This window comes from Lissotriton vulgaris, chromosome 5, assembly GCF_964263255.1.
Source record: "Lissotriton vulgaris chromosome 5, aLisVul1.2, whole genome shotgun sequence".
In the NCBI taxonomy this organism is placed as follows: domain Eukaryota; kingdom Metazoa; phylum Chordata; class Amphibia; order Caudata; family Salamandridae; genus Lissotriton; species Lissotriton vulgaris.
The window spans coordinates 854,436,527-854,463,089 of NC_141693.1; positions in this window are offsets into that span (position 1 = coordinate 854,436,527).

The following is a 26,563-nucleotide window of genomic DNA, read 5'->3' on the forward strand; positions in this document are numbered from 1 at the left end:
CGCGCACCCGCAATCCACTGCTGATGATGTCACATATTACATCATTCATGACATGGTCAGTGACATCACTGATGACATCACTGATGACATCATCCAGTGACTGTATGATTCTGTAAAGTTAAAATATGTCTTACATATTGAAGAATGAGTGGATGTATAAGTGTCTGGATGAAGGATTTAGTAGATGCATGACTGACTGTATGAGAGAATGATTAAATGTGTCTCACTGAGTGCATGGGTTAGTGACTAAACTGTCTTAATTTGTGCATCATTATATCTGTTGTTCTGTAAACTGCTGCATATGTTGATCAGTAGATATATGAGTAACTATATGGGTTTTTGATTGGTTGCCAAGTATTTGTATAGGAGACTGAGTAAGTGTGTGGGTGACTGGGAGATGTGTGACTCTGTGCATAGAAGTGTGAGTAGTTGATTCACTAGATGTATGGGTTCAAAAGTGCATGTGGAAACAGCTGTATGGGCGGTTGACTGTCTGCATGAGTGTATTGGTGAGTGAATGGATTTGTAAAACACAGTACATGTGAGAGTTGACATATATAAATTACTGTGCATAAGAGCCAGTGAATGCGTGAGTGGCTGTATGGATCATTGTGAACTTGTATCAGTGATTGTATAAGAGAGTAAATATGTGTTCAAATATGTTTGAATAAGTAAGATGTATATAACTGTATAGTTGAGGAAATAGAGGTGTGATTGATTCTTTGCATGACTGACTAGGTGTTTGAGTAACTCCATGGATTTCTGACAGTCTGTGAGTGTCTGTTTACACTGAGTGTATCTAAGTTTATATTAGAGTCTGAAGAGGTTCATCGTATTATCACATGAATGATGTCATCAGTGATGTCATTTGAGATGTCATCAATGATGTCATCAGTGATGTCATCAGTGATGTCACTGACCATGTTATGAATGATGTAATATGTGACATCATCAGCAGTGGATTGCGGGTGCGCGATATATAGTTATTGCAACTAACTATATATTCGAATTTCTATGGTTTTGTGCGAGTAAATTAAGGTTTTGGAAATGCTAATTCCTAACTATATATGGTCTATAACCAATGGTTTTTTCAGTGAATTTTCTTGGTTTTGTAAATGCTAATCCCTAACTATATATGGTCTATAACCTATGTTTTTTTCAGTGAATTTCATTGGTTTTTTAAAAGCTAATATCTATAGCTGTAACATATATTTTTATTCTAATTCACAAATATATTTTATATATATTTGTATTATATTTTTTTAATTCAATTTATATCATAGTTTAAATTATTTTTTCTTGTTTCGCTGCCGATCCGCGAACCGGTAAACATTCCGTTAGTGCAAATACCGCGTTAGAAAGGCACATCGTGACGCGTCCCGTAAACGCAACATATCGCGTTACTACGTAATGCCCCTTATGATGTGCTGCGTTAGCGCACCCGGAAGCGTTCTGGAACGCGAACCAAGGCGCGAAACGTAAATCCCCGGAATCGATCCGAGGCGCGGCGCGGAACGTGGAACGTAAGCATAACAGGTCATGTGACTAGTTAATAAAACTTTTCATTGGTTGATTTTACTTTTAGTTTCCTAATGATGGAACGCTTGATCATATGACGTAAAACAAACACTTTTCATTGGTTTAGAACATTTTATTTTCTCAAATGATGAAAGTCCCACCTTTTTTCCTCACTCCGACTTTCATTTTTATGAGAGAAAGACCTGTTTTTGTTTGCTAAGACATGGGATTTGTATTAGCTGCAGCTGGTGGCTCTCCACCACCTCCACCACCACCAAATAAGAGAGGACCGACTAGCCAGGTCATCTTCGACCAGGAAGAAGAAGAAGAGGAAGACGAGGAACAGGAGCAAAGGACAAGTGGCTTTCTGAAAGAAATGGCAAGAACGTCCCATGTGAAAGTGAATTTTATCTGGCAATTTTTTTCTTTTCCTTCTCATGAAAAGAAAGTTAATGCCAGGTTCATTACCTGCCTCATCTGCAAAAAAAAACTCTCGAGAGGGACCGAAAAAAAATATAGCTATGGTAATCATACCATGCATCGGCACATGGAGAGGTGGCACCCTCTTAATTATTCTAAAGCGCAACTTCGAGATATGGTGAATAACCCCCGACCGGCAAAAACATCCACCAATGACTTTGCAATAAGTGAGTCAGAGGCAAGGGAGACGGTCCCAAATCTGCAAAAGAACTTTGGGCAGATGAGATTCACTTGTGTAGCATGTGGAAAATTAATTTCATACGGAGAGATGAGTATTACTTTAATAAATAGATCATATGAAAATCATCAATGTCCAAAACGTCCTAGAAAGTAATTTTTTTTGTTGTTGCTCCTGTTGAGCCCTTTGAAGCAAATCAGTTTTTGTTTCCCCTTCCTCAAAAAAAACACAAAAAAATATAAAACATCAAAAATAATTTTAAAAAAAGTTCTTTTCAGAACTACCTTCCCTTTTTAAAAAAATTGCTAGAATGTTTAGCACTCTAGCATCCTCTATTTCTTTTGGTACGCTTCCCGGTTTGCGTTCCGGTACGCGAACCGGGAGCGAACTAAAAAAAAATATTTAAAAAAAAAAGACGAGTTAATAAACAGAGAGTAATGTGAAAAGAAAGACAAATAGAAGGAGTAACACACAGTTACTGTTGAAAGAGGGACTGATAAAAGAAGTGAAAAGAGTAGTATAAATAAGTAATAGAAAAAAATGAAGGAACTAGCAAAGACAGTAACTAAGGGTTATAAAAAAAAGCAGAGAAACTAATAAAAGTTAAATCTGATAGACATGTAACGTAAAGAGTACTAAACGCTTACCATATAATTGTCATTACCGTACTGTATTATCATTTTTATACTTTTAATCTGTGTAAGAAAGAACAAAAAAATTTAAATTAATACAAGGTGGTAAAAAAAGAGTGAGCATGAGACAAAATGAATGTTAAATGTTAAATGTGGTATACTAGTAATGCGTACAGCTGCCCCAGCAAAGAAGCGTCCCGGCGCTGTATACCGCTGGGGAACCCATCCTGGCTTTCCCTGTGAGATGGTCCCTCCTGGGCATCCCCAAGGTGATGCCAGGCATCCCCGGCGCGAATAGGGCTGTTAGTTGAGATTAAGCAAGCTATTGCCCAGAGTTGCTGAGTGGGACCCATGGTTGCAGTAGGCACCGAAGCGAGAATTATCGAGTCCGCTCACCATGGCCCAAGATCCTGCCACGTCAGGAATCGAACCCTGGTTCCGGCCCGACTTCTGCTTCTGGGTCTGCCGCCTCTAACCAGTGAGCCACACCAGTCCATATACATATTAGAAATCACAATTCAAAGTAGAAAATTAATTAAACATATTAAATGGTTTATTTTTGCTGTTATCAGAAAATATCAAAGTTCACTGAAAACAGTGAGTTGAAGGTATTCATCATATAACAGCGGGGAAAAAAAAACACAATCAAAATGATTGTGTTTAAAAAACCCAAATAATATAAATAAGCAGAAATAGGAACTTCTCCAAAGTAACTTACTTTCTATGACGTCAAAGGATATCCTATGAACAGCTTATACTCTGTTGTGCTGTTACTATTTTCTGCCCGCCACTTTCTGAAAGATAAACTCAATTGTTTTAAGAAAACTGAGACATACAAAGCAATTTGAAACAGCACACTAAGTTACAGCAACACCTAGAATCATTATAGTCCAATTACCTACCCTAAATTCTGACTTCAAAAAACAAGTCAAAAGGCAACATTGCTTCATACTCAATTAGTAATGTTTGCTGAAAGACTAGCCATTTTATAAATTTTAAATAAGCTGTGTAATATCCAGATGTTGTCAAAGGACCAGTATATTATATAATAGCTGCAGTTGCAAATGTTCTTCCTGAAATCGATGACTATGTAGCCAAAACATTTTTAATTAGACTGGACAACCTATTTTCTTCCAGTTTATGTAGTTGAAATTGTAAAATGACATTTCATCCATAAGTTTCCATAAATAATGTGGACAGCATTGCAGACTTACATTTACTCTACTCCTTATTTTGATCTGCTGCTTGACTTTGCTTATAAAAACAAACAGTTTTCGCTCTGTACTACAATTATCCACAAGGCCATATAGAGTAGGAGCCATTAGAACATCTTGAAATTCCTCTGAACAAATCCCAAGCTTTTTTTCCTAAAATTTTGGTTGTAAGAACACCAGGTAAGAATTTTGAAGGTGGAAAGGCAATCTTTTTTGGAAAGTTAAAACAGAATCATTGCAGAATGACCAACCGTTTCCAGATTTCAAATAAGCTGTATAATGTCCTGAATTAGTTGAAGGACCATTATGATATATAATTGCAGTAGTTTTAAAAGTCCTTCCTGATATTGACAACTGTGAAGCCACAAAATTATTAATTAAAGTTGTCAATTTAGTTCCATCAGGCCTACATCGTTGGAACATTAAAATGACATACTGGCCATAACTTCGTAAAATTAACGTGGACAGCATTCCAGACTTACATTGGCTGCACTCCATATTTTGATCGGCTGCCTTTACTAGCTTATTGAAGGATACTGATTTACTGTCAGGCAAAGTTAAATATATAAATCTTTCTGAGTCTACACTGTTAGTACTTGATAGCCTACAGTTCTCGCAGTCATGCTGCCATTGATAAGAAAGGCCAAATAGATAATCTACATCTACACCCTCATCTTGCAATACATCAAGCATATACATTAAAAACTCCTGACAATCCTGCTGAATATTTTCAGAGAATTCTGTTTGACCTGAACATTAGTCTATCAGAAAACGAATTTCAGACACACTTTCTACTCTCGTTTTATCAGCACTACATTTCTCTAACACAGAATTCAACAAACAGCATAAACTTTGTTCCGAATTGATCACAATCTGTTCTTTGAAAGTCTCTAGTGAAAAGAGAACATTAACAACTACATTAGCATAGCAGTTGACACAAGAACTATTTTCAAATTTAAAACCAACAACATTTTCAACAGAATTCATTTTATTCCTGCTTCCACTTTTGGGTTCATCGACTTTTGGTCTTTTTGCTACAACCTCCCTACTATTACTGAAATTTCTTTGTTTCCGGCCTACCACACGTTTCTCAATCAAAGGATATTGAGGCAAATGTGGCGCATACTCTCTTCTTAACCTATTGTATTCCTTAACACAATCTAGATCTGCACAAATGTTTGTGACATCACAGTCAATCAGGTACAAACCCGATAAAGTTTTGACTCGTGACAATGCTACATAAGCCATACCCTCTTTGAATACAGAACTGCCAATATTCACTAAAGCAGTGTCTACACTTAAACCTTGCGATTTATGAATTGTCACCGCATATGCCAAGCAAACAGGAAACTGCTTACGGCGAACATATAAGTCTTTAACAAGCAAAAACCTAGCAGAGCAACGACCAATTAGCTGTACTTCCTCAATGCCATCAAATTTAATTTTGAAAAATTCAATTCCATCTCTATTTCTGTATTTCTCAAAATCAACAACATTACCCATTGATCCATTTACCAGACCTCTTTCAACATGTAAATTCCTTCTCAAAATGATTCGGCAATTTAAGCACACATTCAAAGTCTTTTCAAAACCCGCAGTTTTAGATATAGTCTTCTCTAATGAATCCAATTTAGATTTCAAATTCTCTGACAAAATAATTGTTGCTCCCATATGCTCTATTTTGTCAATAGCTTCAAGTTTCACAATCTCTTGTTTTTCTAAATTCAACATTTTGTTGTTGAAGATGGAACATTCTGCAAGAGTTGGCATCAAACATATTCCAGATTTCTTCACAGTAATTTTCTGAAAAATATCCTCTGGCAAAACGTCTTCTTCTGGATATAAATTTGACAGTAAGCGTGCATGTAAAGCTTCTTTACCACGCTCAGTCACTCTCCCGATTCTAATATCTTGTAGAATATTCTTGTAATCTTCGTCCTTCGCCTGACGCATATTTTCACGCAGCTCAGCATAACTGAAGTTTAACCATATGTTAACGTTGCCAATCCTCCCTAGGCACTTCTTGGTATCTTCATGTGTAAGCAGTTTAAACACTGGTTGTCCTTTCACTGGTGTCAGCTGCAGAAGATCACCAAAAACAATGATGTGTTTGCCGCCGAATAACACATCATACTCTGTTTTAAGAACTTCCTGCATTCTTAAATGCACAAAAGCAAGCATGAGATTGGAAACCATGCTTACTTCGTCAATGATAAGAAGTTTCATCTTCTTCAAAACTCGAGATACTTCACAACAAGCATCTCCAGATAACTTGTGGTATTGTAATTTGTTATCATGCTCCACTGGCAGCATCTGTAACCGATGCAAAGTAATCCCTTTAATGTTATGAGCTGCCAGTCCAGTTGGAGCGGTCACAACACAAGACAGCGATGAATCAGTCCTTTTCTGCATATAACATGAAATTGCTTTAATAAGGAAACTTTTTCCAGTTCCTGCTTCTCCACTCACGTACAGTCAGACAGACTTCAACGACGTACATGAGCACTCTTCCTTCTCATGACTTAATCCATGCTCAATTTGGTTGGTAACTTCGACATATATTTTCCTCTGCTCAGCGTTAAGTTGTCTTTCCAATTCTTCTAAGTTAACCGCATCCTTCTGAGCATGTGCCATGGCTCTTTCCACTTCAATCATGGCAGTGGCAGCTTCATTTTCAATAACTGGTTCTCCTAGTGGATCCTGACTCAATGAAACAGAACTCTGACTGTCCTGAGAACTGTCTCTAGCAATCTCGGCTGCAATTGTTGCTTCCTGCTCAATTTCTGCATTCAACATTTGTAGATATTTTGGAAAAACAGGACATTCTATGGACTCCTTGGCTGCATTGAAAGAGTCTTCGAAACAGAGGAAATCCCCAAGCAGTTCCTCTTCTGCACGCTAAGGCTTGAAAAGTTGCAAAAGAGCTAAATAGAAAAACTCTTTTCTTTCGGGAGATTCGCAATCCAATTTTCGATGATTTATCAATTGACATTTTTTTTGCTTGACCAGACATCCCTCACTTCCAATTACAGCATACACTCCTTTATCAATATCTTCTTTGATGTTCCTCTTGAAAACGTAATTTTGAAGAACTTCATACAGACAAGCATTCCCCAGGTGACTGCTTCTATTTGGATAATATGTATCCAACATGTTGCTCTTCAAAATATCTGTACTGTTTGGCTCCTTCTCCGCCAAATACTCAATTTCCCGTACAGGTTTCAGAACTCGATTACGCTTTGCAGCAAGACCAAGACTCGCCCAAATGATACTCCTAGATTTGGCATAGAGACTTGCTGAAGATAACCGGTCAGAACATTCGTAAGCTCCAATTTCTCGATGCGAAAACATCTTCAGACTGAAACCTTACAACTTCTTACTGAGGCTCTTTTCATGGGAAATATCCTCCCACATATCCTTCAGTTCTGTCTTTTCTTTTTTAGTGATGTAAGACGTCACATACCGAGCCACAGCCATACAGTTGTCAGCCACAAACTGTATATCCATGTTAGCATTCCACATGGACAAAATCACAGGGTTGTAGTCGTTGATGTACTTGGACTCTTCGTTTCTTTTCAAATTGTATGTGTTTTTGGGTGATTTCCTCGTCACATTATGTCGCAGCGATGACATCAAATTGTTAACTCTTCCTTTTGATAACACCGACCGTGGAAATGAAAAACGACATTTGGTGTAGTATTTGTCCTTGTTTCTGAATTTACGACGACAGTACTTTCCACAACGATGACTTTGAAACCGTAAAACTTGTTCTCTTAGACTTTTGTCTTCGTTTGTCTTTGGAACAGCACATGTAGCATACTGTTCTATGAAACTCATCACTAAGTCATCCGGATCTGTTCCAAATTTGGGTGCATCTTTGATCCATAGTAGCATATGTATATGAGGAGCACCTCTTGCTTGATACTCCTTTCTCCAGAAGAAATCCAACACCTCTCCAAGAGGTGGATTTTTCTTGTTCGTGATGAAAGACATCATAGCTTCAAATCTATGATTGAAGTACCTGCATACATTCACAGGATCCAAAGAGCACAGTTCTCCGGGTGTCTTGAATTCAATATTTTCAATGTTTCCATTTACCTCTCGTAGAAATTCAAGTAAGTCTTCCCAGCCATACTCAGCACAGCTGAGAGTGAGGAACCATGTGGGAGTTCCTAAGTTCCTCAGCATACATTTTAAGTCACCATGACGGCGGTACCAATACTCATTAGTACCACGCTGACAAGCCATGAGATTAATCAGGTGAGAATCCAAAATACTGTCTTGCACATTGACTTTATCCATAAAGTCCCTTGCCGAGATATTTCGCAGTTGTATACCACTTTTCAAGATGTGGTTCACTGCATAAGACAATCCAGAGAGATCACTTTCAAACAATAGATGAAATAAATAGGGAATGCATTGTCGAAACCTAGGATCTTCTGTATACAATCGTAAAGTCCGGTATTCTGAAGCAGGAATTTGAACAGGTCGCTCATCATAACGTCCTCCTCGACCTGTGGGAAATAACTGTGGGAAACACCGAGCTTCCAAACTTTCCTCCCAAACACTAATGGGACTCCCTTTGGCTTGTTTCATTTGAAACAACTCAATAGCATTCCCCATGACTTCCTTAGAATGCAAAGGATGAACACTATAATGTTCATATATTTCTTCCTTTTTAGAGGCTTCTACTTTCTCAATTTGTCCAGCACACAATTCGCTGCCTTCTTCTTCACTTACTTCCTCTTCTGCAACACATACATTCTTGTAGTACTTATTATTTTTTATCAAATACAATGTTGCCTTTTTAACTTTCCTAACATCCACTAAATCTTGCCAGATTTTCTTACTCTTTGTCGGAACACCATTAACTATGATAACCAGAGGTTCCTCTTCCACTTTCTCTACTCCAATTGTATTATTGTTTTTCTTCAAATCCAAAGGCAAATAAACAACCCTTCCCTTTAATCCTCTCTGTAAATCTGATGGAGGCAACTTCCCTGTCTTTGGCTCCATTCGTACAATAGCCTGGAAGGGATGGACACTTTGAATCAAAATAGATTCATAAGTATTTAAATCCTTCAATTCATAAGGAATGTCATCTAATTCCAGATTATTATAAACCGCTCTAGCAGGCATCTGGTTTTGGTTTAATTTGTTATAGCAATAAGTACACATACGTTGGTCTGCTCCCAAATCAAAACAATTTTCTACCATCAAGTATGTGGCAAAATCCTTCCATTCACTATTGTTTTCCATATCACTCTTTGCATATATATCCACTAACTTAGTCTGATTCTTATAATAAGTCCGTCGACAACACACACAAGTGAAAGAAGGCCTCTCACTTGATTTCACCATAAACGTGGAAATTTCCTTGTGAAACTTATCTGTACTGAAAATCTGTTCACTGTCTTCCACATTACCATCTTCTAGTGGTTCAATATCAACATTGTTCTCTTTACCAGCAAAATAACAGAACTCAATTTCTTGACAAATATTCTTCACATCTACTTCAGAACCATGCAAAAGAGCTCTGCTTAATTTTTTAAGCATAATTGCTGGACTCTTAGCATAATACAACATTCTAACTAATTTCCTCACTTTATTATGATGCACTGCTAGCATCCTGAAATGATGAAATACACTCTGGCATACTCTCCTAGAAAGACAAGCCAGTGAATGACCACGCAAACCTGTCACTTGTCTCACTCTGCAAGAATCTAATTCTTGCAACAACTTTATTTTTTGCTTTACACTTTTCTTATGAAATGTCCGTATAAAATCACAAAGCAAATTGATGGAATCCTGTCGCACACTGCAAATAGAACTACACTTCCAGGTGTACACTGGTCCCTTAGGACGTCTCCCTAAAACCTCATCACTTAGCGCCTCTTCTGCATCTGCAGACACAAGTATTTCTTTTTCAACCCGATGACCATCTTTTACCTCATATGCTCGACGACTGCTGTCAACTGCATGCACCAAAACATTGTCCTGAAAATAACTCTCCTCATTAAAAAATGCCTCACTATTTGAACTATGCATCCATTCTCCTAAGAAAACTTCACAAAAATTACTTCAATTAGCTTCTCTCTTCCATATACTATTAGATTTGAAAACATAGATTACCTTGTTTAGTTTCCTAATTCTATAAATTACCATAATAAATAACTTTCGCTTGATTTCGAAAGCCTGATCAATAATTTTCTCTACATTTTTCTTTTTCTTATAAAATGACACTTTCTGTTGACCTTTTTTAAATTGTTTTAGCAAATTGACAATTACCCTGTTGCGGAACATTCGCTTACGAATGTCCCTGAAAATATTTGCCCTTCTACTGCCATGCACAGAGTTATCTCCTGCTCTACCACAAACTTTTTTCACGGGCCTTTCCTTTCCATTTAAATTGACTCTCTTTTTCAGGACTAAAACTTGTTCTGTAGTTATACTTTTGTTTCTACAAATGTTTTTAAGGAATGATTTCGTTCTCTTACCCGGTGTTCTCTTCGTCCGTTGAGGTAATACTAATGTAGAGGACTGCTGCAAAATGTTAGGTAACTGCTGTCTTTGACGTTTCGTAGCCTTTCGAATTCTATCCTTAGACGGCATTGTCTAATTTCCAAATAATCTGCAGTTGAATCTGTGGTGAAATATAATAAAAAATGTTATTAACCACTATTACCAAACAGTAAATCAATAACAGTAAGAACTAGATTCAACAATGCTATAAAAATAAATAAAATAAAAGTATTCACAAGGGTGCAGGGGGTATCACTTTGACACCCTCTGGCACCCTCAAAACAGGCACAGGTGCCATGTGGCAGGTGCCATGTGGCAAGCAAACCAGCCCTAAGGGCAGGTCTGCCTTTCACATGACACATGTGTACATGCACAGATGTGCATGTACACAGGAATCGGTATTTTATTTTCTATTTTCTATCTTCTATTACACCCTTTCTCTTTTCTCTTTCTTCTGCTTCTTCCAAGCAGTATCGTGGAGAGAATGCACAAGAGCTGCTGCTGTCAACTTCTGTTAAAGCCCCCCCCTGTGTATCTCCTTACCGCTGATTACTGCTCTCCACTTTTGCTGTAATGTTGATTTTAAGGCTTTTAAGCGTTTCTACGCGCTTTTAAGAAAAGAAATGGTCTGCAAGCCTACAGACCCAGCAACCGTCTCCGTCTCGTCCTGTAGAGGCGTCTCCTCTCACGGCAAACCACAGCAAGCCACGCTGATCCGACCTGATTCTGAAGAGCCCGGCGGGTCCTAACACTGCCTGCTGCAATACCTCCTGAGACGGCTGGTTCCTCGAGGAAAAAGAAGCAAAGGAGCCGGCTTAGATTTGCCGTCGGCGATTACGGGGAGAAAAAAATGCATCAATCACTCACCAAGACGCGGGGAGACTAGCGACCTCTCGCTACCAAGCTGCACTCATTTTTTCGGCCATCCAGACACCACGGTGCTGCCGCGACCGGCTCTCAGCCCGCCGCCATGTTCCTCGTGGGCGTTTTTGAGGTTGCAGTTGGCTAAGCTTGGTTAAAGCCAGTCAGATCAGATCATGGACTAGTGCACACTTACACTCAGTGCACACTTATATCTACATTTATGCTGGAAGAACGTCGACGATGTCTATGGGGCAGGTTTCGCTCTGCGCTGTTCAAAATTAAACTTGGAAGCCTAGTAATACAATCACCTGAACAACATCTTATTAAAACAGACTTCGAGAAAAAAAAACTTTACTCTCTTGCAGCAAAGTGCGGGAAGAGGGGGAGTAGAGTGGAAGAGACTCGTGGACTTACTACTGGGAGGGGGGGTTGTATGGATCAAACACAGCCTGGTCCTCTAGAGTATTATAGGACCACTGAAGTCACTGAAGTTACTGAAAGTATAGCGCAAGAGCCGGTTTTGTTGAAAGCTCCTGTGTTAGGCGGGCTAGAATCAACAGAGGCAGTAACATTTAAGACTATAGAGCGAGCCAATGTTGAGATAAGCTCAATTTCGGTAAAAACAGGGGCACATTCTTCCAGTAAGAAGAAATAGGTATCAGCTTAGATCCAGGGTAGGATTAAAAGAGAAAGAGGCTCTACAATTTGAAGAGAGAGAGAGACCTATGCCATTAACCCCCTGTAAAAGTAAAAAGAAAAAGACTATTTCAGTCAAAAAGTTCAAAGGTGTATCTCATGAGGGCCAAGTGGTAAAAAGTACTCCATCCCTAAAATCTTTCTTTAAGGTCTTGGATCAGGCTAAGCGTTCCGTAGTGCAGTCGGAGGGCAATATCGGCTCTACCCCTTTAACAAACAGATACAGGGTCCTAGAAAACCTAGACAATATGGAAAATGCAGACGAGGCTGAAAGTGTAACAGAAAACTTGGCTAACTCAAATAAAGCCCCCACAATAGATAAAATGCGAGGAAACCAAGACACCAGACCCAAGAGTCAGGATGCAACAGTTAAACTTACACAGAGCAGCTCTAAGGAGGCAGAAGAGGTGACTAGGAGATTACACGCGAGTAAAGATAACCATTTAGATTCAAGCGAGCAGGAAAGTGACCGTCTAGGGGACCTTTTTCGATCCCTGAGAGGCGACATGATGTCGAAATTTGAGATATCGGAAGCCAATCAAAAAACAATACAGGACAGATTCGATATGCTAGAATCTAAGCTAGAGGAGGTCACTCTGCGTACAGGGAGACTTGAAATAGAGACGGCTGCTCTGGACAAAACGGTACATGAAAATAAAAAAGACATAGAACATCTTAAAGCCCAGAATAGATCATTGGTTATGGACATTGAACGGATGGAGACTCATGCTAGGAGGAATAACTTAAGGATCTTGAAAATACCTGAAGGGGAAGAATTGGAGGATTTAAAGGGATTTGTCTGTAAACTCTTGAGAGATGGTGTTCTAAATGATCGTCCAGATATAAATTTGGAGGAAGAAATCCAGAGGGTACACAGAGACCCCTACAAGAGACGTACGGACAGGAAAACTCCTAGGAAAATACTTATAAACTTTCAGACATACAGTGTAAAAGAGCTTATCCTAGGGCGATCCCTTACGAAAACAGATCTACGGTATAAGTCCAGTCCCTATCTCATCAGGTCGGACATTGGTGCAAAAACCGCGCAAAGACAATGGGAGCTGGGCACTAGAATGCCGGACTTAAGGTCATTGGGAGCACATGTCCAGATGAGATTTCCAGCTATGCTCAGGATTATGTGGAAAAACAAGACATATAGTTTTACACAGCCAGAAGAGGTTGACAATCTTTTAGACCGAAAAAGAAGTGAGCAGGAGGAACAGGAATAGGTCCGGATAAATAAGCTGAGTAATTCATCGAAGAGATAATAAAAAGATGAAAGGAATAAAAGGGAAAAAAAAAAAAAAAAAGGGGGGGAAAAGGAGGGGAAGGGGAAAAGAAAGAGAAAGGAAAAAAGAAAAAGGAAAAAAAATATATATAAATAAATAAAGGGAAGGAAAAAGAAAAAAAAAAGGGAAAAAAAAAATGATATAATATAAAAAGGGGAATGGTGGGGGGAGAATTTGAAGAAGAAAAAATAATGGATTGTTTGAGTTGGCTGTATGATAAATAGGGGACACGAAGATTTATTTGCAATTTAATTGGTCTCATTCGAAAACAGTAACTGGGGAAATGGTGAGGGGGGAACTTGAAAAAGTAAATGACTGTATAAGTAGGCTGTATGATAAAAATGGGGGACATGCAGATTTATTTGTAATTTAACTTGTCTCGCTCGAATACAGTAAACCGGTCAAGGGCACCACATGGGTGCTCCGAAAGGCGAAGTCATCGCCAGGTATGTTGGGGGGGTTCCTCAGGGGGGAGGTGTTCAATGGGCGGGGGGAGTCGGGGGGGGAAATAAAAAAAATCCTCATATATAAATAATTGTTTGATGTATAAAAAAATAGATGGGTGCGTGAGTACATTAGAACTATGACCAATCCATATAAGCTTAAGGTCCTGTCATGGAATATCAATGGTATAGGGGAAAGAATAAAACAGAATAGAATTTGTGAATTCTTAAGAAATTCGGACGCCCAAATCATAATGCTACAAGAAACACATTTGGAGGCAACAGTATGTGATTCTCTTTTTAAAAAGTGTAGGTGGGTTCAGGATATAATCAGTTCCAGGCAATTAGGTGTTACCAGGGGAGTTTCTATTATAATTCGATCAAACAGCGGGATAAGTTTGAGAAGCTTTGAGACGGATCAATCGGGGAGGTGGCTAGTTGCACAAGTATACATTCAAACTACCCCATATACATTCGCAGTGTACTATGGCCCTAACGAGGACAATCCAGTTCCGCTTTCTAAATTAGAACTAGCTTTATTTACGACAACTGGTCCTCTAATTCTTGGTGGGGATTTTAATCTGGTCTTCGACCAAAAATTAGATAGAACTTCTATGGCCAAATACCATGCTCCCTTAAAATCACTTGCCATCCTGGATGTTTTAATGAAAGACTTCACTCTACTGGATGTCTGGAGAAAAAAGTACAAATCTCAACCAGGTTTTACTTTTTATAGTAAAAAATATAAGAATTACTCCAGAATAGATCATTTCTTAGTTGACCAACACCTTCTCAAAGATATTAGCTATCTCTCTTTTACGCCCTCAGGATTATCGGACCATGCTGTACTAGAATTGGAAATTAAACTGAATATAACTTCACCAAAACCAAGGTGGACACTGGAAAGATCTTCTCTATTGGATAATCAGATAAAAGTAGTTGTTAAAGACAAAACATCAGAATTCTTTTTAATAAATTCAGGATCCTCCTCTTCCCAGATAGTATGGGAAACTTACAAGGCTTACTTGAGGGGTGTTTTAAGTTCTTTAATGTACCATAAGAGAAAAAGTATAAAAATAAAAAGAAAGGAAGACTTAGCAGCAATAACTAGAAAGGATCTCGAACTACAAAATGCAATACTAACAAACTCCAGAGAAATACATGCGTTAGAGAAGGAACTTGCTGACTTGCAGCTCCAGTTAAAAATTTCGGATGAAAGAATTCTTAAAGAAAAATGGGAGTCCAGCAGATTAAAAAATTTTGAGTACGGAGAGAAGTGTGGAGCTCTCCTTGCCTGGAAAGCTAGAGAAGAGAGAACGAGAAACAACATCAAAGCGTTGGTACTTAGACAGTCAGGTAATCTGATAGAAACAGACGCAGAAATAAGAGAAGAAGCCAGGTCCTTTATGAGGAGTCTCTACACGGAAGACAAAGATCCCACGGGGGCGGATTTAGAATCCTGGTTGAGTACAAAACATCTGCCACAAATGTCCGAATCAGAAAAAGCATACTTGGAATCTGAGATAACAGATGGGGAAATTTTAAGCCAGCTGAAGAAAATGTAAAGGGGGAAAGCTGCAGGCTCTGACGGGTTGCCAGTGGAGATTTATTCTGACAATAAAGATCAATTAATAACTCCATTAAGGGAACTTTTCAATCTTTTATTGATCCAAGGCTATTCTACACCTTCTTCGTGGGGAGAAGCTATTATTACGCTTATACCCAAGCCAAATAAAGACCCGAAAAGAATAGAGTCCTACAGACCTATTTCATTACTGAACTCGGATATGAAGATTTACTCAGGTATCTTAGCCACCAGATTATCAAAGGTTATAAAATCCATAATCCACCCTGACCAGAGAGGCTTTATCCCGGGGAGACAGTTAAATGAACTAACGTTTCAAGCTATAGGGGCTGTAGATTATGCTAATGCTATAAATCTCCCATTGGCGCTGGTGGCCATAGATGCGGCTAAGGCCTTCGATCAGGTCAATTGGAACTATCTATGGGCCACAATGGCGGCTTTCGGGTTCCCCAACATTTTCATAGAGGCGGTCAGATCCTTATACCACTGCCCAAAGGCTAAGGTTTTAGTTAATGGAATTTTATCTGAGTGGTTTGACATATCTCGAGGCACTAGGCAAGGTTGTCCTCTGTCCCCCCTTTTGTTTGATGTTTATATGGAGTCCTTTGTTTGTGGGATTAGAGAGGACAATATCATTCAACCATTCCAGCTTGGAAATCTGCTTTTGAAGGTGGCGTTGTACGCTGACGATCTTCTTTTATATACCTCTGATCATTCTGCAGCAATTCCAAGGTTATTTTTTCTATCGGAGGAATTTGGGAAACTGTCCGGGTACCAGATTAATAAGGATAAAACAGAGATCATGGGGTGGAATAACAACACACACATAGTTGGTGCAAAACAGAACATGAGGTACCTGGGAATTCACTTAACTCAATCTTTAAATGATACCACTTCACTCAGTTGGCAAAAGGTGGTTAAAGATATTAATAAAACTTTAACAAGATGGGGGAACTTGCCTTTAAACATCTACGGTCGGGTCAACCTTATTAAAATGACAATTCTTCCTAAATTGACCTTTCTATTTAACTGCATCCCCTTATCATTTTCACTGAAAGACATTAACACTCTACAGGGCAAAATTGGATCCTTTATATGGGCCTGCAAGTCAACAAGAATTGCATGGAAGAAACTGAGGAGGGGTCTAAAAATAGGAGGGCTTGCCCTCCCTGACATTTTGTCATACTGTCATGCATTTCATGTTAAAAATTTTAGGCTTCTTGCAAACAAGCTGGATGCATCATCGCAGGGCCGCCTGTTTCAAGCTTTGTTAACTGATTTATCCTATGACCATGATTACTTTATTTTCAAGTTTGGAGACCAGAATTTTTTTTTTAAAAATTCGCTTTAAAATTCTACAGACTGCATTAAAAAATTGGGGGTTCATGAGGAAGACATTTAATATTCCCAATTATCACACACACTCCCCAATATGGGACTCTCCTGGTACACCTCAATGCCTCCAGGATCAACTATCATAACCCCTGAAAACAGCTGGCTTCAAAAAATGGGGAGACCTCTGGGCAGATTCGGGCCTGATGAGTTGGAACATGTTGGTACAGCTTACAGAGGGACAGTTGACTAGGTTTAAATACTACCAGCTGTCCGCCTGGTGGTCCAGTCAAAGCATGCAAAGGGAGGAAGATACAGATATTCTTGATGCAATTGGCAGAAGGGGGAAATGGGTAAAAGAGTTATCTTTTTGGTACAATTCAATGGTCAAAGAAGAGGTGAGTAAACTGTACCCGGAGATAATAAAGTTATGGGGAAACTGTATAGCCGAGCCCCCTGAAGAAGTCTGTAAGGCATGGTTAGACTCTTTTTCCCTTTCACAGAGGCTAATTAAACCCGCTAATTTAAGGCGCAACCACCTGTTTACGGCTCATAGAGTCTATTGGACTCCGGCCAAACTGCATAAGATAACACGAAACAACTATTATTGCCCCCGTTGTAATCATAATGCCGCTGATGATATCCACATTTTTCTGGAATGTCCAGCCATTCAAAACTTCTGGAAAGCGATAATGGATTTTTTGGGAGATGTACTTTCAATAACTATTACATGTTCTCGCAGATTAGTCTTCTTTGGTTTACTGAAAGAATACAATATCAAGAATCTGGATACTCAATTCATTTTTTACACAATAGTTATCGCAAGGAGACAAATCTGCATGGAGTGGAAGTCAGCGGCTCCCCCTAGATTTGCAGTATGTTTGAAGTATCTAATGGAAGTGTGTAAAATGGATCAGGCTGGCCGCAGCGAGAACTTGGAGAATGTCTGGTCTAAACTGATGGTCTGGATAAATAGGTGAGCAGTCCTGTGATTATGCCAGAGGGTGTGTCGGTCCTGTCCTCCACCAGGCCTAGGGTGCCCAAAATAGGTCTGGAGGAGTAGGATAAGGAAAGCAGCCTACCTCTGGGAACCCCTGTCTGCTATGATACTGTTTTCCATGGTGGACTCGAAAAAACAACAGTATAAGAGGCAACAGCGAGACCCATCTAGAGCATATATATTCTGGTGGCATATATGAGGACAAAAAATAAATAAAAAAAAAAAAAAAAAAAAGGAATCGGTATTTTACCATGGATTTGTACTCCATGGTAAAATACCGATTCTGAAAGCCATGTGCCAATGGAAAATTGGCCACCCACATTTCAATCTTGCATTTTCGGTAAAATTACCGAATCTGTAAAATTACCGAATCGGTAAAATTACCGAATCGGTAAAATTACCGATTCGGTAAAATTACCGAAAATGCAACATTTAAGGGCCCCTACATGTCAATGGCCATTTACCGGTCGGTAACGGCCGAATTCGGCCGTTACCGATCGGTAAATGGCTATTTTCGGCCACCTACATCTGGCCCCTACATTCATGGGGAACAGACTTAAAATGCCCTAATACACATGAAAACGTTTTTTTAAGGAACTTGCACCTTTTTTTTCAATAACTTTTAACATGGCTATGTAACTCAAACAATCAAAATGAAAATTTGCCAGGCACACATGGGGGCGTATTTACAAGGGCCTTACACTACGAGGAAAGTGACTTCAAATGACCAGACACACATGGGGACGTATTTACAAGGCCCTTGAACCCGGGGGAAGTGACTTGAAATTGCTAAGCACACATAGGAGAGTATCTACAATGCATCATTTTTTACATGTACACCGTAACATTAACAACACAATTACATCATATATCTGTTCCGCAAAAGCGACGCATTGCAGGAGTCACATCATTTTACCATCAAAAACAATTTCACCGATTCTGTAAATGTAGATTTACCTACATGTGGCCCTGGATTTAGGCGCCTACATACCTTTTCGCCATTTACAGGTCGGAAACGACCGAAATCGGCCGTAAACGGTCGGTAAATTGCCTAAACGACCACCTACATCGGGCCCTAAGTGTGCATGCATTTGATTTCAAACAAAGTTTTAAAACCTTTTATGTAAAACAATAATACACCTACATTCATGTAAGGGCAGGTCTGCCTTTCACATGACATACGAGTGCATGCACAAATGTGCATGCACACCGGAATCGGTATTTTACCATGAAGTTTGATTTCATGCTAAAATACCGATTCGTTAAGTAATTTGAGACTCAGAAGAGTCCCCCCTACATAGCAAATTTACAGAATCGGTAAAATTACCGATTCGGTATTTTACCGAACCAATAATTTTTCCGATTCTGTAAATGAAGAATGCAAAATCACCTTTGAAAGCAGAATGCAAACACTTGACGCAAAACATCATTTTAAATACACAGCTGACTTTCTTATTTACGCAAAAAAGCATACTACTCTTTAACTAAAATATATAAACGGTAACTCACCTTTACAAATTCTTTTTGAAATTGAAAACAGTCTCAGAAACACACCAATTATTCTGTACCAGAATTAAAGGTATGCACTCCAGAGGCTGGAACCAACAAAGGCACCGAAACGCTGATATTCAACACACATATCTCTCATGTCAGCCAATAAAAACTCTTCCCTCACTTTTTTCAAATCAACACCCTTCCCCCCTCTGCCCTTTCTACCTCTTTTCCATAGCAACTACCGCCTGCCTGACCTGTCATGGTCACAAATTCACACAACAATGTTTCAAATGAACTCTGAACTCTCAGTACACCTGCCAATACACTGCAATCTTTCATAACAACATTTTTAAATAACCATTCAAAATACATCTTTCAAAGAACACATCCATGCACCCTAACTTTCTGTTTTCAGCAATGGAAATACACTAATCACTGCTAATGAAACATTTGCACTTAAACTCCACAGTTTTTTACATTACAAACATCACTATTTCAACTGCCATTTCATTCCAACACTTCATCTGACTGCAGCAAAAACTCCTCTAGCTATGTTTTCAGTCTGGATTCTTGGACATGGCTACATCCACTGGGCTCACAGGTATGCTGATAACAGAAATTTACACAACCTTGATTTACAAAATGTGGAAATCAAATGGATTGGTCGAAGAGGATTGAAATGTCACCAATTGATACCATTGGTGAAAACCTTTTTACATTTGCCAACCCCTGACCTCATAATAGTGCACTGTGGAGGAAACGATTTGGGCACTTTGACTGGGGTAGGTCTGGAAATGCTTTTAAAGGACACCTTTGAGCAATTGATGACACTTTTTACTCAAACTGCCTTGGTATATTCCAATATATGCCAAAGACAAAAATGGAGGTGGTCCAATCAATTTTGTCCACAAATTGAGAAATCGAGGAAGCATGTAAATAAGTCTGTTTCAGCTTACATGAGGGACCATGGAATGGGCTGCATCTACAACAATAACTTGCGTTACTACATGCAAGATATCTACAGAGCAGATGGCGTGCATTTCTCAGATGAGGGAAACAGAGTTTTCATACTAAATTTAAGAATGTGTATTGATTCCTACTTATACGTTTCTAGAACATACACAGAACCCAAAAGGTCTTTTCAGAGCTACCTTAACTTAGTGTACTCTTTTGAAATTTCGAATGTACCTTTTTTTCACTTATTTTCAACTATATTCGCTTCCCGGTACGCTTCCCAGTTCGCGTACCGGCAGCTAACCACGCGAAAAAAAACAATTTTTTTAATCGACATATATGAGCCTCCTCAGCCACCCTCAGAAAACTTAGGGAAACAGCATACGTCTAAAGTACCCCAATCTACCCATTCTGAACATTATTTACCCTCTATCTTATATCTCAATTCTACCGAAACACAAAATGGAGGACTCCCGTAACACTGCAAGTTCGCGTACCGGGAAACGCACTGACAAGCACTCGTTTAAAAAATGTGGGAAAGTAATTTACAGAAAAACCACTGGAGACACTTTCACCAATTAAACAGTAGCTCATACTACATACCAATACCTACCATTTTCACAAATTTAGTTGGAATACCATTTAGCCATTTAGCATGTAGAACTCTCTAAAATCCCTGAGGTAAATTACTTCACAAAACATATCGGAAATGTTGGAAATGACAACCAATTAAAATATTACTTTCAATTTCTACTATTATATCATGACATTTGATTGGTTATGTACCTGAATATATATAAACAAAGAGAGAGAAACACAGCCATTTTGACTACTACTTCGTGAAGTGCAGAACAACAAAAAATCAACTGATAACTTCAAGTTATATTTAAAAGGTAAGATATTATTTTTAAAACTGAAGTATGTTCTGTACTGAAAGCTAATTAGAAAAACATTTTCAGACAGTTTTATTCTTTCACTCGGTAATACTTATAGAATAAAATAGACTTCTCTGTTTTAGTTATGGCAGGGCCAGTCCAAGGATTTGCGAGGCCCTGGGCTAAAAGGGAACGTGCGCAAGGCCCCCTCCAAATTACATAACTGGCCACTTACAAGGAGAACATGCACAGACACTGTGGGGGCCCCATTGTCCAGCATTTTGACGCCCCCACAGTTTTAACTTTTAATCTACACGCATTTCTCACACCTTCATAGGTGTGAGAATTGATTGTGGTCTAAAAGTTAAAACTGAGGGTGCGCCAAAATGCTGGACAATGGGCCCCCCACAGTGTCTGTGAATGGTCTCCTTGCAATTGAAGGAGCGTCTCCTTCTTCCTCCCCTATACCTCCTGACACCATCCATGAGAGGCCCAAGGAGGGGGCCCCCGCCAATGGACCTTAATTGCAGGTGACACCTTTCTTTGTGATAGATCTCCAGGAAAACAAAAGGACACATCACCAGTGTGTTGCCCCATGCTGGTGAGCTGAGTGCGAGGCCCTGAGCGGCAGCCCACGCTGCCCATGCCTAGCGCCGGCCCTGAGTTAAGGATAGAGTTAGACTTCTCTAGTATAATTCAGAATTGACTAAGAGTTTATTTGATAATTTTCTTCATATTTCTACTTCCAATTTGATACCATACACTGCCCAAAGAAAAAAACACTGTTTAAATAACCAAACTGCCTGTCTGTACTGAAACCCAACAGTGCCCTCTCTGTACTGATATATTTATTTTTTATGCAATTTACAGCAAGAAAATGGAAGGACAACAAAATGAAATTAATATTTCATTTCAAATTAATATGGAAAACAATCCTAAGGAAGACAAAGAGGAAATAGACTTTATGGATCACTCTCTGGACCAAGACTTAATTAATTGTGTAGAAGAAATTGAATCATGGAATGAAAAGGAGGACATACCTGATGAATTAATGTTGGAAATTCTTTTAGATTTTGAAAAATCACAACAATACATTTTTATTTAAAAATTAAAAATAGTTTGAGACATTGTTCTTTTTTATATGTAAATTATGAAATAGTACCAAAATAGATATAATATAAAGTGAGACTTAAAATATACTTTGCAACTTTTTTGTGTTACATACTAACTTTGTTCATAGTTACTTCCTTTCTCCCACTATATAATCCCCAATGTGTATTTAACATCTCTTTATCATCTCCTGCCACCATGTTGTTTCGGCTTTCCAGACAGACTATGGTATGAATTCCATATACCACAATAACTTCTTTAACAACAAGCAATATATCTACAAAGGAGACAGCGTTTATTAAATTATACACTCTACATTGATACCTACTTGTAGCTACGTAAATAAAAATAAACAAAAAAAAACAAAACGAACAATCAATAAACATACAATAAGTTAAAAGTCAATCATTCTTGTTTACTTATAGTACGCTCCCCAGACCGCTTTCCGGTACGCGAACCGGGCGCACCCCACGAAAAAAACAATTTTTTTTTTTTGGGCCCCGCGGGGCACTTTAATATCCCCCTCATCAATCCTAGGGGGTCAGAAGGGGTCTACCTTGCCCCCTTTTCTTCATTTCCCCCTTCGTTTTGGCCTCGTCTTGTCTCTCGATCCTACCGAGAGACAAGATGGCGGCCGCTACGGACTGTTTAGAATGTTGACAGACACCGGAGAGCCAATCAGCTTCGCTTCGCAAAGCTCCGTTATGCGAAAAGTACGCGAACTGGTGCGCTATCCAGGACGCTGTCACAGATATATAAAAAATTCTAAACGTTAATTTCTCAAAATCCACTGGAGCACATATATTGAGACCCAGCAAAGGCACATCGGGCTAACAGTCCCTACAATTTTGCCAAGTTTCGTGCAAATCCATTCAGCCGTTCGAGCTAAAAGTGAGGCCAAACGCCCTATGGAAAAATGAATGGGAAAAACGCGTTTTGGGACCCCCCTTTTTTCTCGGCCCCCCCTTGACGAAACCCCCCCAAATTTCCAGGGGCTGATCAGAAACAAAATGTGCCATTTTCCTGAAAATTTCAGCCGATTCCGTCCACAAACGCCAAAGTTATTAGACATAGAATTTTCAAAAGTTCCATAGAGAAAAAATCCTAACTATATATACCTACTGGCGACCGTCAGTAGGTAATATATATATATATATATATATATATATATATATATATATATATATATATATATATATATATATATATATATATATATATATATATATATATATATATATATATATATATATATATATATATATATATATATATATATATATATATATATATATATATATAAGCAAATGCTGTTGGAAATGGTGGAGTTTTGTCTAAGCAATAATGTTTTTATGTTTAATAATCTGATGTACAGACAGTTACAGGGTGTTGCCATGGGGGCCAGCTTCTCTCCCAGCTACGCGTGTCTTCACATGGGCTGGTGGGAAGAGCTGGTCCTCATGACCGAACAATTAGAACTCATGAAATCCAATGTAAAGACCTGGTTACGTTTCATAGATGATTTATTTGTAATATGGGACGGGAGCTTAGAGTGAGCTGAAAGGTTTGTGCAAGATATTAATGTCAACAAATTGAATCTGCACTTTACTGCAACCATTAGCAATACATCAGTTACCTTTCTGGATACAGAGGTCTTTATTGAACAACACAGAATTGAGACTAGACTCCATTCTAAACTAGCTGCAGGGAATTCTACCCTACACGCCAATAGCTCACATGTGAAACACCTCATCAATAGTATCCTGTATGGGGAAATGTTGAGGCTTGGACGTATTCACAGCAGAGACAACTATTTGAAGCAAGCACAGAAGGAAAGCAAAGTAAGATTTATAGAGAGGGGCTATCTCAGAGAAAACAATTGAAGCTGCTACCTTTAAGTCAATGCAGAAAAACAAGCTGGATCTTTTGATGGGAGGGTTAAATACCACCGTAGCAGAGATACAGACCTCAGAAACCAAACAAGAATTTAGGATGATTATCCAATACAGTACACAGCACAAACAAATTGAAATCATTATCAACAAAAATTGGCCCTTGATTTTAAGTGACCCAATAATTGGCAAAGATCTTCCTAAAAGACCCTCAATAAAGTACAGTAGAGGCCAATCCATGAAGGATGAGCTCGTAAAAACCAGTCCAGAGATTATGGAATCAACTAGTTGGCTACAGACGCACGCAGGCTTCTTCAATTGCAAAACTTGCAAAGCCTGTTTACAAGCGGTGAATAAAACTACCTACCTTTCACTGTTTGATTTGAAGGAGCATAAGATCAATAAATTACTCACGTGTAAGACCGAGTATGCATTCTATGTTTTGTCCTGCCCATGCCACTTGCTCTATGTGGGGAGCACTAAACTCCCAGTTCATAAAAAAATCTTTCAACGCTTTAGAGCAATATGCAATCAAGATAACACTTATCCAGTGGCAAGACACTTTAAATCCAAACAGGATTCCAAAAGTGGCGAGCTCAAATATTTTGTAATAGATTGTGTCCCTGTAAGTAGACGAGGCGGCAACAGAGAGGAAATACTACGCCGCCTAGAGACCCGGTATATAATAGATCTAAACACAAAACAACCTTCGGGTCTCAACATCACAGAGGATTTGTTTACTTGTCTTTAAGAAAATATGCCAAAGGGTCACATATCAATCAAATTGAATCTTAGGGAAATACATGCATATATGAACTTAATCATTTTTTATGGGTTTTAAATATTTATTGATAAATATTTATTTACAAATTTACACTTTTTAATAGAATTTCTTATAGGTTTTTTCTAACATATTTAATATAATGAGAATTAATTCATGTTAGCCAATATATAACCATTTTAAGGTTTTTATTCTTTGGCGTATTTATGAATCATTGCCAGTGTATTTATAAAGAATTGGAGTGGAGACAAATATAAGAAAAGTTCTATTAGGCCCTAAACATGAGAAATAATGTATATTTTTCACACATCCCTAGTGCAATAACTTGTAAATATGGATTCAGTTGGTATTTATACCGATATTAGACTTTCAGATGCTGCTCCCACATGTTGCTGCTCAAGCACGGTGCACTTTATTAATTACAAAGTGGCGAAAGTGAAATCCGGGCTCCGATTTCACTATTCAGGCATATTCTGCTCTTGTCTGCAAATGAATGATAAAGTTAAGATAAAGAAGCCTGAAAAATTATATAAAAAACACATAAAAATAGGAAAAATGGGTTTTGAAAGCTGCTATTTGTTTTGCACTATTATAGATTTGTTCTTTTAGGATAATTGGTTTTGCACATAAAATATTTTAAAATTGTAAATATTTTAGTCGGTATGTCTACATTGTACAATTTGTTTTTTTAACTTAACCTTTTGTAGTTTTTCAACAATGAGTAACTCTTCTATATCTATGCGATTTGCAGGCTAAAGTATGTGATTATAATTGTGCTTATTTAAACCAATGTCCCTTGAGTTGTCTGTGTCATGTGATCAAGCGCTCTGGGCAGCGCGAAACGCATCATGGCAATTTGAAGCACTTAAAATAAAATCTTCACGAGCACTTACTCTCCATCCAACAAAAGTGTGCCCTGAGGTGAGGACACTCCGACAGCGCGTACGTTGTAACACCACTTTATTTCGGAAACCAGCTTGTCACAGTTCAAATTACAAATCCATCCTTACGCGTTTCAGAGCTTGGGCAGGCCTTAGTCAGAGGAAGACATTGCGATATGCTGAAAACCGCTCCCAAGCACCATTAACTGCATGCATCAATCACTCCCAGGTGGGCTAGTCAGGTGAGTAAATCCTCTAAGTATGCTGGTACATGTATGCAATGTTCTTGGAGAAAAAATAAAACCCTAGTGGGTGCAGCAAAATCCGCAATGAAATCAGTCCATGAGTATTGCCCCAGTGGGCTTTGAAATGGAGAAGCCGGTATAATGATCTCTTTTACCACTGTGCCATAAACAAAATCCGGGGTCTGCTGAGTCTATGGCCCTGTGTCTCTCACTCTCACAGTGCTGGGTCCATTGCAGCCAGGCATGCCGCACATACATCAAACAAAGGTGTGCCCTGAGGTAAGGACACGCCAACAGCAGGTAGGTTGTAACACCACTTCATTTCGGAAACCAGCTTGTCACAGTTCAAATTACAAATCCATTGTTAAGCGTTTCAGAGTTGGGCAGCTCCTTCGTCAGAGGAAGACGTCACAGTATGCTGAAAACCACTCCCAAGCATAATTAACTGCATGCATCAATTAGTCCCAGGTGGGCTAGTCAGGTGATTAAACCCTCTAAGCATGCTGGTACTTGTAGGCAATGTTCTTGGAGCAAAAGTAAAACCCTAGTGGGAGCAGCAAAATCTGCAATGAAATCAG